This window comes from Oncorhynchus nerka, linkage group LG20 (genome assembly GCF_034236695.1).
Source record: "Oncorhynchus nerka isolate Pitt River linkage group LG20, Oner_Uvic_2.0, whole genome shotgun sequence".
Lineage (NCBI taxonomy): Eukaryota > Metazoa > Chordata > Actinopteri > Salmoniformes > Salmonidae > Oncorhynchus > Oncorhynchus nerka.
The window spans coordinates 44,606,164-44,621,849 of NC_088415.1; the positions used below are offsets into that span (position 1 = coordinate 44,606,164).

The following is a 15,686-nucleotide window of genomic DNA, read 5'->3' on the forward strand; positions in this document are numbered from 1 at the left end:
GTACAGTAGACGACACCTGTTCAGTATAATATTATTACTGTATGCTGCCCTCTATTCTCACTAGAGGGCAGCATAAGCCGAGGGATGTGTTTTTGTGAATAGGTTAGATAGGTCAAGTTGTCACTTCACTTGTGGTACGGTAGACATATGCATATCTTACGTTAGTTAAAGTTGTCTGCCTGTAGCCTACCTGTCGAAATTGAAGCAGATATAAGTATTTATATTATATATTGGTATTGTTACCCTGTAAGCAGTTTATGGACAAGGTATGACAGCATGAAGCACGGAAATGCTAATACAGGTGCCATTGACTTGCATTGGATTTCTGACACAAATGCTAAAAAGGCAGCATTTGAAACAACTCCCAGGTAAACAAAACCAAAGTATAGCATACCTTGTCCATAGACTGCTTACAGGGTAAGGGGGAAAAAAAAAATGTAATTTGGGTGAACTATCCCTTTAATAACTTGGCGTTTATCTATAGTTTCTAGTGATGATAGATCCCTTTACGTTGTGTCAGAGGCCTTAACGGTTATATATTATCTGGGTATGCACCGTGTAACAGCTTTTATCCATGGGCATTAAATAAATACAAGGTGTTGAGTCGTAAGGATTACGTTTTTACGTTTACTTGCCAAAGTGGATTAAACTGTCAAGAAGGCATTTTACAGTGTTTGAGTTCATTTAAATTAAGTTAACTCTTTAAGAACATTTATACTGTTGTTGCTTTAAGTAATCCTATCAGCCCTGTCAGTAACGTCATTGTTTCTCCTTCTTCTGATGGATACTCAACTGACAATTTGAATACTGTTGTTGCTTTAAGTAATCCTATCAGCCCTGTCAGTAACGTCATTGTGTCTCATTCTTCTGAATGATACTCATCTGACCCCGAATCTAGAGCTATTTTCTACCCAATTGTCTGACCGTCTATGTAAATAGAACATTTTATTAACTAAGCAAGTCAGTTAAGAACAAATTCTTATTTACAAGGACGACGTACCGGGAAACAGTGGGTTACCTGCCTTGTTCAGGGGTACAACGACAGATTTGACCTTTTACCAGCTCGGGGATTCAATCCAGCAGCCTTTTGGTTACTGGCCCAATACTCTAACCACTAGGCTACCTGCCACCCCTATATACAGTCAGAAGAAAAATGTTCAACACAAGTATTTTATAAAACTCAGATTTATTCAGGATGTTTAGTTGATGACACATGATCAATTACATTCAATAAATCTGGGTGTACCAGTCATCCCTTTTTGATCAGAATGAAAAGAAAAACAGAACCAAACACTGTTTGCAAACCTCAGTGGAGAACCCATTGTCCCTAGGAAAGGGAGAATTAAGAGTTAACGCTAGATTGTTTACCCCAGAGAAAGGGGGTGCCACTTTAGTATAGCTGCTTAAGTTGATCTGGCATTCACCATAATGCACAGCAATATGAGGGCCGTGGAACACAGGGGGTAGGGGCATGTTGTACTGTCAGTTGTCTCAACATCTAGTGAACAACATGGCACCTGCCTTGCCGGCTCATTTGGAGACTGCCGCTATGTTGTGTGCGATGAGAAACTAGTGTTGCCTTATGAAGATGCACTGTCACAGCACCGCCAACCAATGTTGTGTCACCATGACAGGCACCATCCAGCAAGTTAAAGACAGGCTGACTGAAGAGGGAGCAGACGTAATTCTCTGCTTCCGGTTCTTACTATCACTGCCTCTATCTTTAAGGGCTATGATCTGAATCTGTTAGGGACAGGATTCTGAAGAGGTAGCAGGACTAAAAACACTGGAAACATTGGGATAAAAAAGATCTGTCAGCATTCAAAGTGCATCCTCTGATATCATCGACTATTCGCTACCAGCCAGTAACTATGGGGAATATGCAGCTAAGGAGGGGTCAGATTTAACAGCCCATCCTGAGTTATAGTGTAGATCAGTGGACGCTCTGTGCCTGCATGTGACAGGAGGAGTTTGTAGCTTGTTTTGGTTGTGGAGGGAGAGGAGAGGGGGAGGTGGGGACAGACATACAGACTCCTGTGTTTAGAAACGTCTTGATGTGGAGGTCATGGAGGAGCGGGACATGGACACGCCGCCACCACCACCGCTGCTCATGCCATAGCCACTGCCGCCACCGCCGCCGCTCATGCCAAAGCCACTGCCGCCACCACCGCTTCTCATGGACATGCCACTGCCGCCGCCATATCCGAAGCCACCGCCTCCTCCGCCTCCTCCGCCGCCTCCGCCCATGCCGAATCCACCACCTCCGCCTGGGAGAGAAAGATGGTAGGAGAAAAGTCTATACTTGGACTGATGATGGTGATAATCAGACCTACAAGTATTATTTTATTTTTCTTGTCCAACTGAATTTAAATGCATATGTATGAAGTTCTTACCGCCACCACCGCTGCTGCCGGAGGTTATGTGGATGGTTGCCGTTCCCCCTCCAGAGGTAATTCTTTGTAAAGATTTATAGATTAGTTGACATCATCTCTAAGCATGTACTATAGTGAAAGAGCTGACTGCATCTAGAAGATTTTCCATTTCTTGTGCCTTTACATTTCCTAGCCATGCATTTGTCTCGTGTTGTTTCACAATGTCTATATTTGATCCTGTGCTCACCTGTCCTCCTCTCCTTCCAGCAGTTTCCTGTAGGTGGCGATCTCAATGTCCAGGGCCAGTTTGACGTTCATCAGCTCCTGGTATTCACGCACTTGCCGGGCCATGTCCTGCTTGGCTCTCTGTAGGGCATCCTCTAGGTCTCTGATGCGGAGCTTGGCGTCCTTCACTGCCATCTCCCCGCGCTCCTCAGCCTCTGCGATCTGGCCTTCAAGGGTAGAACGCTACCAGGTAAAGAAAAGACAAGATCAGAAGTAAGATTGATGTTTTCACTTAATTGAATGTTAGTGTTGTGCCAGACCTGGTGCTATTTTGAATTGACCGTCATTTGCCAGCATACTGTACATACCTGTCCTTTGACGTTTTCGATCTCGTTTTGGAGACGGCTGATCATGCGGTTCAGCTCGGCAATCTCTGACTTGGTGTTGCGCAGATCATCCCCATGTTGTCCTGCAGAGGACTGCATCTCCTCAAACTGAAGGATGAGAGGATTGGCACAGTCATTAGTCAGTCAGAAGCCTCTGTATTATATTTTACTGCACCTCTCATTTATAGGAAATCCATAGAAATATACTTAAGTCTCCTCATACCTTCTGCTTGTACCATGACTCGGCCTCGGCTCTGCTGCGGTTGGCGATGTCCTCATACTGGGCGCGCACTTCAGCCACAATGGAGTCCATGTCCAGGTTACGGCTGTTGTCCATCTCCACCACCACTGAGGTGTCCTTAATCTGTCCCTGCAGCTCACTCAGCTCCTTGAGAGAGATGAGAGAGAAGGACGTCAGGAAAGCCATGATGTCGATGATTTTTTGTTCATATCACAGCGCTTCGAAAACTAAGCTTTTTGTGGTTTGACATGGCCCTCACCGCTTCATAGATGGCCCTGAGGAAGTTGATCTCATCCTGAAGGGCATCGACCTTGGCCTCCAACTCAACCTTGTTCATGTAGGCACCATCAACATCCTTCTTGAGGAGGACAAACTCGTTCTCCACTGCGGCACGCTTGTTGATTTCATCTTCATATCTGGAAAAACAGATTACCAATGGTTACATGGGCCAGCATGTAGGACAGTTAGAACATTCATACAATGTCTTGTGTAAAACTTACTTGTTCTTGAAGTCCTCCACCAGACCCTGCATGTTTGTCAGCTCTCCTTCCATCTTGACCTTCTCTCCTCCCAGGCCGTCGAGCTGTCTGCGCAGGTTGGCAATGTAGGCCTCAAACATGGCATCAATGTTGGAGCGGGTGGTGGTCTGGTCCTGCAGGAGGCTCCACTTAGTCTCCAGCATCTTGTTCTGCTGTTCCAGGAAGCGTACCTGTGTGTAGAGAGAGACATATAATAGTTACAACCAGGTCATATGTACTGCTAGAACCAGGTTGGCACACATCTTCCATTACGTTGAGAATTTAACTTGGGTTATGTCATATTATGTCATATCCAGTTGTATCATGTGATGTTGCCTTGGCAACAGCTCCCTGGCAAGGTTTACTTGTGGATTTATGTAGTGGTTCAAGATTAGACTTACATTCACTGAGGTAATAAAAACGGTCTGCTTGAAGTTTTTATTGGGACTTTCTCAGACAGAGCTGGCATTCTTCCACACCTCTGTAAAAAAGGAGTGACTTGCACACACAGCCCTCCATAGCCTATTGTACTGAGCTGAGTCATTCCCTAAGGGCTGGGGCAGACATGAAGAGATCTATCCACTTTATATCTCGCTCTCAGAAGATACCTTCCATGTGAGGTACATGGGTGAGGCTGCACATCCCTGAGGCGGGAGGGAGATGTCTAAGCCTGCCACGCTTTAGCCCCCCTTATTCTAAGTAATAGCAAGTCCCAGCAGATATGGCTGGGTTTCCCCGCTTTAGCCTGAGGTGGAATCGCCTCTTAGTGAATGAACTTACCTGCTGCCATGCACTGTAATTATAAGGCATTCTGCAGAATTTGAGAATGACCTGCATTTAATGATTTGTGACTGTAACAGCAGTGGAATTAAGGGTTAATTGTTGTATGTTACCTTGCACAAGGTAAATACAATTGTTTTGCAGAAGAAGGCAAATGAGGTAATTTAATTGAATCTGTCCATTCATTCAAAATAAAAGCAGGTGTGGTTAGAGTCTATGAAAAGCTGACTGTGCAGTTTCACTAACAGGGTGTGTTTCTAACTCTCCCTTGAGGAAATGTCTGATTTTCACTATTGTCTATCGTGCTGCTGTCTGAACGATGAAAGTGTTTAGGAAGAACCTTTAATTTAACACAACTCCTTGCTGTTTCAGACATATGGATAAAGTATATTATTAGCCGTATCAGCTTCAACTTTGTGCAGGTGTGTGTCTGTGTCTCTGCAGGTTGTGAGGGAGAGATGGGAGAGAGGATAAACTCTCAGGTGCACCATCCGAGACATAGCATTCTATTGAAAGCCAGTGAGTCCCTTCCTGCTGCCATGGGAATGGGGCTATTATAACCCGATCCCTTCCCTCGTGGTCATACGATCCGCTTGGGCTATGGTTTCCAAACTCACTCCCACTCCCATACTCACAGAGCCAGGGCAATTACGGCCAAAGAAAACGACTCAACTGTCAGTTCCGATGCAACTGGCTGCACATTAGGACTTTGACCACCTGTGATAAGGTGATATGCCCCTGTTAATACATTCAGGCTGAGGATGCAGTCACTATGTCATTCTGTGTATTTGTTTTCAGAGCCAGTTCTAACTGGATCCTATACGGCCCGGTTTTCCCGGGGGCTGCGTTATCAGTGGCTGTGAAATATTTCATGAGCCCTACAGTAGCACACAAGAGACACAGCCTTGAAACTATTCACATTTACATTTACATTTAAGTCATTTAGCAGACGCTCTTATCCAGAGCGACTTACAAATTGGTGCATTCACCTTATGACATCCAGTGGAGCAGCCACTTTACAATAGTGCATCTAAGGGGGGTGAGAAGGATTACTTTATCCTATCCTAGGTATTCCTTAAAGAGGTGGGGTTTCAGGTGTGCTATTTGCAGCCAGTACCATAAAACAACATCCCAGCCATAAACTGCTATTGCAAAGTGTCCTTTTCCAGATACTTTGCAGTATCCCTTTGAGGTATCTCCTTAGCAGCATATCTGTACCCTGTTTATGCTGGCATATGGTAGGTGAGGAGCAATGCAACATATTTTAATTTACTTGGACAGGCCCATAGTCATGGCATACTTTATATGTTTAACATCCTCTTAAATTGAAGGGCTTTAAGAGAATAAAGGTGTACTGACCTTGTCGATGAAGGAGGCAAAGCGGTTGTTGAGGCCCTTGATCTGATCTTTTTCATTGGTGCGGACGGTCTGGATGTTGGGGTCGATCTCCAGGTTGAGGGGGGCAAGCAGGCTTGAGTTGACTGTGACAGCTGTGATGGGGGGGAAGCAACCACCCATGCCGAAGCCTGCACCTCCACCGAAGCCTCCACCACCGCCACCCAGGCCAAAGCCTCCACCGCCGCCACCAAGGCCGAAGCCCCCACCGCCGCCACCCATACCAAAGCCTCCACCGCCGCCGCCGCATGCCTCCACCACTGCTCATATAGCTGAAGCTGGAGCCTCCTCCACTTCCACCACCGCCCATGACGAAGCCGCCCCCACCACCGCCTCCGGAGCGTCTAACTGATGAGCTGCTAATACGGCTGGAGCCCATAGGGGCTGCTGAGGAGGAGAAGCTTGAGAAGCTCTTCCTCACAGTGCCGCCGCCACCGCCACCGGAGCTGAATCCTCCGCCGGAGCTGAAGCCTCCGCTCATGCTGCCACTGCTCCTGTAACTCATGGTTGCAGCTTTTCTGATCCTCTGATGGGAGTAAAAGAAAAGGAGAGAGAGAGAGACAGAGAGGATTGGTGAAGCAGGTGCGCTTACTAAGAGGAAGGTCAAGCCCCTCTGAGTGACTCCTCTCTGGTGGCAGATGGCTTATATCTACCTGTCTGGTACAGGGCTCCTCCCCAGCATCGGCCTGCCTCCTAGCTGTCGCACCTGGAGACTGAAGGGTTGGAGTGATCGAGCTCGTCAGACAGGTATCCGTGCCAGACCCTGTAAACTGATCAGGCTCCGGCACACCCAGGTGCTAACACAGAGGAATGGCAGAAGGACCCCAGGGGAGAGGCGGGGAAAGCAAGACTGACAAACCCATTCAGTTAGTGCTGGGGAGAGAGCGGACGAGGTTGCTCAGAGTCATTACTTTCTCATGTGAAGACTAAATGTTCATCGCATAGTTTAATCTGGATTTTTAGCACAGGAGGTTGGTAGCACAGACTAATATCTGCATGGCACAGGAGGTTGGTAGCACCTTAATTGGGCAGAAAAGGCTTGTGGTAATGGTTGGAGTGGAATTGGTGGAATGGTAACAACTACACTACCGTTCAAAAGTTTGGGTTCACTTAAAAATGTCTTTGTTTTTGAAAGAAAAGCAATTTTTTTGTCCATTAAAATAACATCAAGTTGATCAGAAATACAGTGTAGACATTGTTAATGTTGTAAATGACTATTGTAGCTGGAAACGGATAATTTCTTTATGGAATATCTACATAGGCGTACAGAGGCCCATTATCAGCAACCATCACTCCTGTGTTCCAATGGCATGTTGTGTTAGCTAATCCAAGTTTATCATTTTAAAAGGATAATTGATCATTAGAAAACCCTTTTGAAATGATGTTAGCACAGCTGAAAACTGTTGTTCTGATTAAATAAGCAATAAAACTGGCCTTCTTTAGACTTGTTGAGTATCTGGAGCATCAGCATTTGTGGGTTCGATTACAGGCTCAAAATGGCCAGAAATAAAGACCTTTCTTCTGAAACTCGCCAGTCTATTCTTGTTCTGAGCAATGAAGGCTAATCCATGTGAGAAATTGCCAAGAAACTGAAGAGCTCGTACAACGCTGTGTACTACTCCCTTCACAGAACAGGGCAAACTGGCCCTAACCAGAATAGACAGAGGAGTGGGAAGCCCCACAATGAAAATGCGACTCCGGGATGCTGGTCTTCTAGGCAGAGTTGCAAAGAAAAAGACATATCTCAGACTGGCCAATAAAAATAAAAGATTAAGATGGGCAAAAGAACACAGACACTGGACAGAGGAACTCTGCCTAGAAGGCCAGCATCCCGGAGTCACCCCTTCACTGTTGACATTGAGACTGGTGTTTGCGGGTACTATTTTATGAAGCTGCAAGTTGAGGACTTGTGAGGCGTCTGCTGTACACAGCGCTGTACGAGATCTTCAGTTTCTTGGCAATTTCTCACATGGAATAGCCTTTTTTTTCAGAACAAGACTGACAAGTTTCAGAAGAAAGGTCTTTGTTTCTGCCATTTTGAACCTATAATTGAACACACAAATACTGATGCTCCAGATACTTAACTCGTCTAAAGAAGGCCAGTTTAATTGCTTCTTTAATCAGAACAGTTTTCAGCTGTGCTAACATAAAGGGTTTTCTATTGATCAGTTAGCCTTTAAAAATGATCAACTTGGATTAGCTAACACAACGTGCCATTGGAACACAGGAGTGATGGTTGCTGACAATGGGCCTCTGTACGCCTGTGTAGATATTCCATAAAAAATAATCAGTTTCCAGCTACAATAGTCATTTACAACATTAACAATGTCTACACTGTATTTCTGATCAATTTGATGTTATTTTAATGGACAAAAAAATGTGCTTTTCTTTCAAAAACAAAGACATTTCTAAGTGACCCCAAACTTTTGAATGGTAGTGACATTCAAACACATGGTTTCCACATGGCTCCGTTCTGAAATTGTTATCAGCCATCCTCCCCTCAGCAGCCTCCACTGCTACATGGACGGTATAGTATAGCATAGCGTACTGGTTGCTGGAAATGTTGAGTGAGTAACATTTGCTGAAGACTGTACCACGCCTAATCTCTCACCAGAAGAGGCTATCATCTTTCTCATCTCAACAGAGACTAGGACTGTCTGGAAAAACAAACACATCTCTGTTCTCTGCTCAATGTTTCACTCATGGACACAGACTGGACTGAGTCATCCTGGAGACTGGACTGGCCATCATTTTGCCTGAGAATAGTTAGGATGTTTTGTTGACATTCATTGGTGTTGGGTCTACGACACTTTTATTACATATATACAGATTGATACATCCACAATTATCACGTGGGTTATATTTCTGCAGTGCTATCCTTAGGGCTCTTCCTACCTCATAGTGGCGTGACAGAGATACGTTGACACTACATTCTGATCAACACGTTCTGTAGGGGGCGTTGCAGCACAGGGGGTTAATGCTGCCTCTGTCTCAACCTCTCTCCTGTATGTTTTCTGTCTTGTGGTTGCGGAGAGTTGATCTAGGGCTACTCTTGGTCTTGGTTGAGGGAACGACGAAAGGTTGAAAAAGAGCTAGACTGTGGAATGGCAGTTGAGATAAGCAGGGGATGCAGAAAAGCCATAGAAGAAGTTATACATCTAGGATTGACTGTAGGCCTTGTGTTGCTATAGTTACCCTGTCAAGTCAAAACATGGTGAGCTCAGTGCTGTCGGTACACATACTGTAAGTGATCTCATCCACAGAGAGAACCAGCACAGGGAGATAAAGCACAGATAAAGATATTTACTATGGGTTGAGTTGTTGGTGCTTTGAAGGGACGCCACTTTTGGCACCGTTTACTGCAAATTTGACAGTGCCTTAATAACAGAAATATCAAGGCTATGATTCATTATTGTCCCGACAAGTAGCATCATGTATGAATTTGGTTTGTTAATCGGCTCATCATCTCCTGGTGAAAGGCATAGGAGAGAAGCTGAGGTGAGGAGAGGTGGTTGTAAGCCCTAATCCTTTCAGTCATAATCTATGGCATTGGCTGTGTTATGTGTGTTGGCCTGTTACTGCATGGGCTGCCAGGGGGAAGCATACCACTTATCGCTTTGGTGCTAAAAGATGCCAACATCCTGAAAAGTTTTTTTGCTATCACACTGTATCCAACATTCAGTGGTTTATTATTTTACTGTAAATGGTCCTATACCTTAAAGGCTATTTCAAGTTTATTATTCAAAAACGGAACTATTTCATTGACAGTTTAGAAGAAAAGACTGCGGTAGTAAAAGTGAGAACAAAGTACCTGTCAAGATTTATTCAAATAACCACCAAATACTTGTTCAGACTTGGCACAGGCGGATACATCCCTCTCTCCGTAGTACACCTAAAATGTCTGCAGGGTGCAGGTGTATTTCACCCAAATGGAAGGTACACACTCAACACACCATCACACACACACACATAGGGCTTCTAAGAACATTTTATTCCCAAACATGGTAATGTCAGAAAAAGGAAACCTGATATCGGAGACATTGTCAATGCCATATCAATTTAAAGGTCTGCATGGTCTTTACAGTATGGTTGTAAGCAAATGTACCTTAGGCAAATACAGTATTGTATATGAATGCTCATACACAAGAGCTAACACTCAATATGATCTGCTGGTTCAGTAATCTAAACCTAGAGAGCAAGAACAGGCTGGGTAATATTGTGAAACTAGGTAGCAGGATCATTGGTATGAATTTATTCACCTGTATCAGACACCTGTCAAACGTAATGTGCAATCCATTTTGAGGCACTCCTAGCATCCCCTGTTTGGTGAATTTTCGTTGGTTCCCTGAGTGCAGATACAGGCGCCCTAGGTCTAAACTCTAGTTCAGGGATCACCAATTAGATTCAGCCACAGGCCAATTCTTTCTTCAGCGGATGGGGGGGCAGGAACATAATTGCAAATCATTTGTGTTTCTGCAAATTGACTGCAAAAAGACCAAACAAATATAACATTTGACTTAAACATAATAATTTAAAAACCTTGCTTACATTGGTTGTGTATGATCACATGCACTGTGTGTACAAAACATTAGGACCACCTGCTCTTTCCATGACCTACTGTACATACAGTACATGGCGTGACACCCATGGGGATAATAAAGAGACTACGACTCTTGTGTGACTATAGACTGACCAGGTAAATCCAGGTGAAAACTATGATCCCTTATTGATGTCACTTGTTAAATCCACTTCAGTTAGTGTAGATGAAGGGGAGCAGACAGGTTAAAGGATTTTTAAGCCTTGAGACAATTTAGACATTTATTGTGTATGTGCGCCATTCAGAGAATGAATGGACAAGACCAAGATTTAAGTGCCTTTGAACGGGGTATGGTAGTGGGTTCTAGGCGCACCGGTTTGAGTGTGTATTAAGAATGGTCCACCACCCAAAGGATATCCAGCCAACGTGACACAACTGTGGCAAGCATTGGAGTCAACATGGGCCATTCCATAATGTGGAATGCTTTCGATACCTTGAAAGAGTCCATGCCCCGAAGAATTGAAGCTGTTCTGACGGAAAAAGGGTGCAACTGAATATTAGAAATTCCTAATCCTAATGTTTTGTACACTCAACGAATATCTCTCTATTATGCGTGAGAACACCTTGGAATAGATTTCCAAAATGTAAATCGCTTGGAATTGATTTGCTGGTATTTTTACAATCTTTTATGTCCAACAACAAAACATTTATTACATTTGAAGGCACAGTCATGCCGAAACGTTGGTGATTTACCCAATAAATTACTGGGAGTTTATATATTGTGTGTGACTCTTAATGTTTTAGAGCTTATAGTTTATTTGCCGTTAGTCAGCACCTCTATATAAAATAATTTTCTCTGTGTGCGCCAGAAAACTTGGGGGGCCAGTTGGGGAATCCTGCTCTACTTCATCCCAGCTGCTATCAGCTTTCTCAATAAGCTGTAGTACTGTACTGTTAAGGTACAGACTGACTCTCTTTTCATGTCTAGTTTAGATGTTTACATTCTGTGTGTTGTATATATTGTTTTGTTTTTGTGTCTATTGTTTTTACTATGTCCGGCAAAATGAATTACCCCATTGTCACGGTTGTTAGAATGGACCGACCAAGGCGCAGCGTGATTTGAGTTCCACATCTTTATTCAAAGGGAAACTTCTCAACAAACAAGCAAACAAACAAACAAACAAACAAACAAACAAACAAACAAACAAACAAACAAACAAACAAACAAACAAACAAAGACACGTAACGTAGTTCAACAAGCACATACACAAACAATATCCCACAAAGCAGGTGGGAGAAAGTGCTTCCTAAATGTGATCCCCAATTAGAGGCAACGATTACCAGCTGCCTCTAATTGAGAACCATACAAATCACCAACATAGAAAATAAATGACTAGAACACCCCCTAGTCACGCTCTGACCTAGAGGGCTCTCTATGGTCAGGGCGTGACACCCATGGGGATAATAAAGAGACTACGACTCTTGTGTGACTATACTGTTGACTTGAGTTGCATTGCTGAGAAGATGCAATGTTGTACAGCTACTAGATGATCTTATCTGATCTTCTCAGATATGACATATGACATTTCAGCTTGCCTGTTGGTACAGGCTGCATGCGGTATGCTCTTGTGAGTGTTTCAGTGACAGCCCAGCTCAAATCCAGTTTATCTGCACTTGGCAGCAGATTTGATGAGAAAAGCTAGAGTGATTATGTGAGTAAAATGAGCCTCTGGCAGAAGAAGTACTATTGATGTTAAGGGACTGTTTTGTTATACTTTCAATGAATCATTGCATGTCACATCTCTGGCAGTGTTTGGGAGTTCTTCATTTAACTCAGCTGAACATTATAAAGTGCAGGCCCTACTGTACATACAGTGGGGCAAAAAAAGTATTTAGTCAGCCACCAATTGTGCAAGTTCTCCCACTTAAAAATATGAGAGAGGCCTGTAATTTTCATCATAGGTACACTTCAACTATGACAGACAAAATGAGAAAAAAAAAAGAAAATCACATTGTAGGATTTTTTATGAATTTATTTGCAAATTATGGTGGAAAATAAGTATTTGGTCACCTACAAACAAGCAAGATTTCTGGCTCTCACAGACCTGTAACAGCTCCTCTGTCCTCCACTCGTTACCTGTATTAATGGCACCTGTTTGAACTTGTTATCAGTATAAAAGACACCTGTCCACAACCTCAAACAGTCACACTCCAAACTCCACTATGGCCAAGATCAAAGAGCTGTCAAAGGACACCAGAAATCAAATTGTAGACCTGCACCAGGCTGGGAAGACTGAATCTGCAATAGGTAAGCAGCTTGGTTTGAAGAAATCAACTGTGGGAGCAATTATTAGGAAATGGAAGACATACAAGACCACTGATAATCTCCCTCGATCTGGGGCTTCACGCACGTTCTCACCCAGTGGTGTCAAAATGATCACAAGAACGGTGAGCAAAAATCCCAGAACCACACGGGAGGACCTAGTGAATGACCTGCAGAGAGCTGGGACCAAAGTAACAAAGCCTACCATCAGTAACACACTACGCCGCCAGGGACTCAAATCCTGCAGTGCCAGATGTGTCCCCCTGCTTAAGCCAGTACATGTCCAGGCCCGTCTGAAGTTTGCTAGAGAGCATTTGGATGATCCAGAAGAAGATTGGGAGAATGTCAGTTGAAACCAAAATATAACTTTTTGGTAAAAACTCAACTCGTCGTGTTTGGAGGATAAAGAATGCCGAGTTGCATCCAAAGAACACCATACCTACTGTGAAGCATGGGGGTGGAAACATCATGCATTGGGGCTGGTTTTCTGCAAAGGGACCAGGACGACTGATCCGTGTAAAGGAAAGAATGAATGGGGCCATGTATCGTGAGATTTTGAGTGAAAACCTCCTTCCATCAGCAAGGACATTAAAGATGAAACGTGGCTGGGTCTTTCAGCATGACAATGATCCCAAACACACCGCCCGGGCAACGAAAGAGTGGCTTCGTAAGAAGCATTTCAAGGTCCTGGAGTTGCCTAGCCAGTCTCCAGATCTCAACCCCATAGAAACTCTTTGGAGGGAATTGAAAGTCTGTGTTGCCCAGCAACACCCCCAAAACATCACTGCTCTAGAGGAGATCTGCATGGAGGAATGGGCCAAAATACCAGCAACAGTGTGTGAAAACCTTGTGAAGACTTACAGAAAATGTTTGACCTCTGTCATTGCCAATAAAGGGTATATAACAAAATATTGAGATAAACTTTTGTTATTGACCAAATACTTATTTACCAGAATAATTTGCAAATAAATTCATTAAAAATCCTACAATGTGATTTTCTGGATTTTTTCTCTCTCATTTTGTCTGTCATAGTTGAAGTGTACCTATGCTGAAAATTACAGGCCTCTCTCATCTTTTTAAGTGGGAGAGCTTGCACAATTGGTGGCTGACTAAATACTTTTTTGCCCCACTGTACATGGTGTGTTATACGTAACACTGCTGGTATAGCTTATAAAAACACTTCAATAAAATGATCCTCTGTAGCTGTTGTAAGAGCATGGAGGTTGTAACGTCAGGATAGTCGGTTCGATTCCTGGGACCTCCCATATGTAAAAAATGTATGCATGCATTACTAAATCACTTTGGATTAAAGTGTCTGCTAAATGGCAGATATTATTCTACATTTTATATTCAAAATACTTCAAGGGTATACTTGAAATACCCTGCTTTAGGTCTACCTATACCTGCACTTTCCTGAACAAGTGTAACCAAGGATTAGCTCTACATTGTCTTCGGGTTTAGAACCACAATTATAACTCTAGCGTACCATTCTGTTCAGATTAACTTCATTTCACTTGTAACTGTGGGTGGGCGTTAGGAACGTTCTCTTTCCAGTCAGTACAGTGACTTATTGCTGAGGTAAACAAGCATGTTATTTGAGTAGATAAATCATGCACGAAATCCAACAAATGTGAACCCGCTCCCCAAAGAAGTGATGAGAACACATTTTTAAAGGTTGATTTTAATGATCATACTATGGCATGTGCTTTCGCCCTGGGAGTTTAGTCCTTAAAGAACATTCTTCTCAGTTTAAAGTTCAGGGGTGTGAGAATGACAATGACGGTGAGAATGCAAAGAGTTTTAAAAGTAATAGTAGTGAATGTAAGAATGGTGAAATTCCTGCTTTAGCTAAAGAAAATTAAAGTAGGTGCAGCCCTTGTTAAATGTGATGAGTGAGACATAGAGTATGACAGAAAAGAGAGAAGTAGTGGAGCAGTACAGGAAAGAATATCTGCTTCACGCAGCTAATGTCTCATTGATGATGCTGCATTGTTTCTAACTTTTTCCTTATTGCACCAACAGTTGACTTTTGGCTGCCGGTAATCATTTCTTTATGTTGTGTCCCTTCTGGGAAATTAGTCTTGCATCTCATCTCAAACTCAACAGCACAGCATCACCACATATAGTGCATAAATACATACATTTCCCTACATACAGCAATGTAAATCACAAGCAAAATTGTAACAACAAAAACAACACATTATATAGTTCATATGGTAAGCAACATTTCATACAGGTCAGATTCATGGCGGGGGGGGGGGGGGGGGGGGGGCAAATATGATTTCAGCGTTTTGGCAGTTTTGTGCACACGGGATCTGTATTGACGACCTGATGGTGGAGGTGGTTGGTTTTTGTTTGACAGGCACTCCAGGTCAAATGTAACCGTTGAAGACCGCACCCTCCTGAGCAGTTACTTAACTTAAAAAAATATAAGACCTCTTCTTAAGGGAGTATGGTTAAACAACAGAGAATTCTCTTTGACAATACAATACTATTTTTATAGGTAGAATGTGAGACTGTCAGCCTGAGGGCGGCCTTGCAGTTAAGGCCGCCGCCCATGGCACATATCCTCCATGTAGCCTAACTCTTACACACTCACATGGACACATGCACACACACACACACACACACACACACACACACACACACACACACACACACACACACACACACACACACACACACACACACACACACACACACACACACACAGTTAAACAAAACAAATATTATAATTTGATGATTGAAGATCAATTCATTTATACATTTATAATTAGTAGGTTTTAACAAACCTTTTTTACACCTGCAAACTGCTATCTATCACTTGTTTTCTTTGGTGTAAATGAATAAATGCATATATACAGTACCAGTCAAATGTTTGGACACACCCTACTCATTCAAGGGTTTTT

The 15,686-nt window shown here is 43.3% G+C and overlaps 1 pseudogene across 1 annotated transcript; it reads right to left on the reverse strand.

The window, feature by feature from the left end:
- Nucleotides 1–1,167: 1,167 nt before the first annotated feature.
- On the reverse strand, nucleotides 1,168–6,543 carry LOC115102638 (intermediate filament protein ON3-like; annotated as a pseudogene). Its single transcript, XR_010460183.1, has 8 exons — nucleotides 5,882–6,543; nucleotides 3,725–3,933; nucleotides 3,484–3,640; nucleotides 3,207–3,371; nucleotides 2,966–3,091; nucleotides 2,620–2,840; nucleotides 2,394–2,455; nucleotides 1,168–2,267 (listed from the first exon to the last, which is right to left on the reverse strand). The product of XR_010460183.1 is annotated as an intermediate filament protein ON3-like (transcript).
- Nucleotides 6,544–15,686: the final 9,143 nt, after the last annotated feature.